The 3294-nt window shown below is 42.8% G+C and overlaps 1 non-coding gene across 1 annotated transcript; it reads right to left on the reverse strand.

Moving 5' to 3' along the window:
- Window positions 1–924: 924 nt before the first annotated feature.
- On the reverse strand, window positions 925–1030 carry LOC113182695 (U6 spliceosomal RNA). Its single transcript, XR_003300781.1, has one exon. It is a non-coding gene; the product is annotated as a U6 spliceosomal RNA (small nuclear RNA).
- Window positions 1031–3294: the final 2264 nt, after the last annotated feature.

Raw genomic sequence — 3294 nt, forward strand, 5'->3', positions numbered from 1 at the left:
TTATTTGTATTCTTGATGATTGCCATTTTGAGGTGAGATGAAATATTACTGTAATTTTGATTTTCATTTTCCTGATTGCTAAAGATCTTGAATTTTTTCATTTATTCGTTTGTCATTTGTAGTCATTCTTTACAGAAGCGTGTATTTACTTCATTTGCCCATTTCTTGATCTGGGTATTTGTGGGCTTTTTATTTTGAGTTAAGTTTTTTGAGTTCTTTATATATTCTGGATATTAATTCTTTTCAGAAGAGTAGCTGGCAAAGATTTTCTCGCCTTCGGTAGGTTCTCTCTTCACATTCTTAATTGTTTCCTTTCCTGCACAGAAGCTTTTTAATCTGATGCCACCCCATTCACTAACTCTTGGCATTACTTCCTGCTATAGGGGTCCTACCGAGGAAGTCATTGTCTGTGCCCATATGCTGGAGTGTTGGCCCTCTGTTTTCTTCTGGCAATGGCAAAGTTTCTGCTCTAATTCTTAGGTCTTTGATTCATTTTGAGTTGACTTTTGTGCAGGGCAAGTTTCATTCTCCTACACGTGGGTGTTTAGTTTTCCCAGCACCATTTTTTAAGAAGGCTTTTATTCCCCAAGGTGGTTTTATCAGACGACTGTATCTGGGTGGGTCTGTCTCTGTCTTGGTCTATGTGTCTGCTTCTATGACAGTACTACGCTGGTTTTGTTCCACAGTTCTGTAGTATAATTTAAAATCGTGCATCGAGGGGCCTCCAGCACTGTTCTTTTTCGTTTAATATTGCTTTGGTTATTCTGGTCTTTTATTCTTCCACATTAGTTTTAATTCTGTTCTTTCTAGTTCTGTGAAGAATTTCATTGGTATTTTGATGGGGATGGCAGTGATTCTGTAAGTCACCTTTGTTAATATGGAACATATTCTTCAACTTATTTCTCAGTGTTCTATAATTTTCACAAATATATGGAACACTTCAAGGATTGGAATGTCTTCCTTGCACAGGACCCATGCTGACTTTCCTGTGTCATTCTGGTTTTAGTGTATGTGCTGCCCAGTCCAGCACAACATTTTTTTACTTTTAAAAACTGCAGTGTTGGTAACTTCTATACAAACAGAGATATGATAAATTGTGGTATAAAGGTGTATTAAGAATTGTAATGCAAAAAAATCAATAAGAGAGCTCATGTATAATGTCATAATTTACCGTGAACAGACTTTATATACAGTTAAGAAAAATTGTGCTGTGAATGGATAACTATGAATGTAATACATTCCGCTATTGTCATGTGTGAAAGAAAGAAATTTTTAAAAAAAGAATATTTCTAAGTTAAAAATTAATGGTGTTAGACCTGAGGCTGTAGCTCAAAAACAAACAAACAAACAGACCAAAACGAACAAACAAAAAACCTGAAGTTTTGGGTTGTGACAGTGGGATGGGACCAGAATTACCCAAGATTTCTGAGCTAGGAAGTGACTGGGTGGCTTATGACGTCACTGGCAGGTGTCAGGGCTCTTAGGAGTGTGCTGGAGCCGAGCAGGTGGAAGAGCTGAGCACAGAAAGGCCAGGAGACCCTTGTGGAGAGGGCTCTAGGTGGCACAGACTCTCCTGTCTAAAACAGTGTTTTTACTGATGAAGCCCACCCCGTCTTTCAAGGGTACTTGGAGAGCTTAATGGGGTGCAGATGCTGGCAACCTGACACATGGTTTCTCACATGCTGACATTTAGTAACTACTTTATCCCTTGGCCAAGAGAATCTAATTCCAGAACTCTCTGTATTCTCAGGATGTTCATTTGGCAAAGCAGCGATGGTCAGATATTTAGGCTTTTCTAATGTCAACGTCCTGGGTCACCAAAGGCTGTGGGGGGAGGCTTCTTTCATCTGCTGGTGAAGAGGGCACCAGCAGGCCCTATGCAGCTCAGGGAGAAGCCAGGGATGCAGACTCCTGCAGAGGGGCAGAGCGCTACTTTCTGCAAAGAGTTGCATGTCCTTTGCCAAGTGGGAAATGACAATTCTGGGATGTCACTTTTTCCTGAGGATGCTGCTGTAAGAGTTTCAAAGCCAAGCAGCCTGGTGTTTTTTTTCCCCATGCAGCAGTTTTGGGGGACCAGGATGGGCTGGATACCCACCTCTGACGTGTGCCCACAGGAAGATGCACCTGTGTACGTGAAGGATCAGCATCAGGGGCTCCTCCTTCTCTCCCTTGTCTGGAGGGGAAGCCCAACAAGCAGTTGTAATGGAACTGAAGTGAAAATAAAAGAAGGGAGAGAATAAAAAAGGTTATAGGTTTCCTGAAGTTTAGTCTCAAAATGCACTGCAACTGTGGATGGTTAGGAAACCCCAGAGGCTTATAAACCAAGCTGAGTCCTGTGAGAAACAGGGTGACTCATTTGTGCAGAGATTTCTGGCCAACCTCAACAAACAACGGAGGCCTTAGTGAAAGAGAACAGCAACAACTTCACTGTGTGGTTCTAAATGTTTTACTTCTAAACTTTTGTGTGGAAATAATAGCAACTGCTTGCAGTTTTTAAATTCATGGCTCATAATCATGTTCTCAGGAAGTGCTCCTCTAAGGAGGACCCTGAGCTCACAGGTTCTCCAGGGAAGACCCTGAAATGGTGTATGTACTCTAGGGAGGACCCTGCGCTTGTGAGTACTCCAGGGAGGATCCTGAGCTCTCATGTGCTCCAAGAAGGACCCCAATCCATGTGTATTCCAGAGTGTGTTTGTGTGATCCGGGGAAGATGCCGAGTTCACATGTGCTCCTGGGAGGACCCCGAGCCCATGTGTGCTCCAGGGAACTGGGCTCTGCTTCTCTGACAATCCTCTGCACGCCCGTCCCCGTCCCTGTCCTGCAGGCCCTCGCCATTGCACCAATCAGTGCCAGAAGGGGAGAATTCTGGGACTGCAGATCCTAAATTGTGACTTAATCACAAGACAAGGAAAGGACAGTTACACAAGTCGTAAGGCCACTGAAAGTCAAAACAATGACTCTTCATAAGGACATGCTGTTTGAAACCCTCCCCACCCACCAGAGCGGCTGTAATCAAGACGGTGAGTGTTGGCCAGAACTAGGAGAAGGTGGACTCCTCAGACATCGCTCATGGGAGTATGAAATGGTGTTTTCCACTTTGGAAAACACTTTGGCAGTTTCTTAACAAGTTAAAACCTGAATTTGCTATAAAACCCAGAAATTCCACTCCTAGAAATTTAAGAGAAATAAAAACATATATCCACATGAAGACATGTACACATATTCACAGAAGCAGTTATGAAAGTAGCCAAAATGTGAAGACGATCCAGATGTCCGTCACCTGATGTTTGGACA

The sequence above is a fragment of the Urocitellus parryii genome, chromosome 13 (genome assembly GCF_045843805.1).
Source record: "Urocitellus parryii isolate mUroPar1 chromosome 13, mUroPar1.hap1, whole genome shotgun sequence".
Taxonomy (NCBI): domain Eukaryota; kingdom Metazoa; phylum Chordata; class Mammalia; order Rodentia; family Sciuridae; genus Urocitellus; species Urocitellus parryii.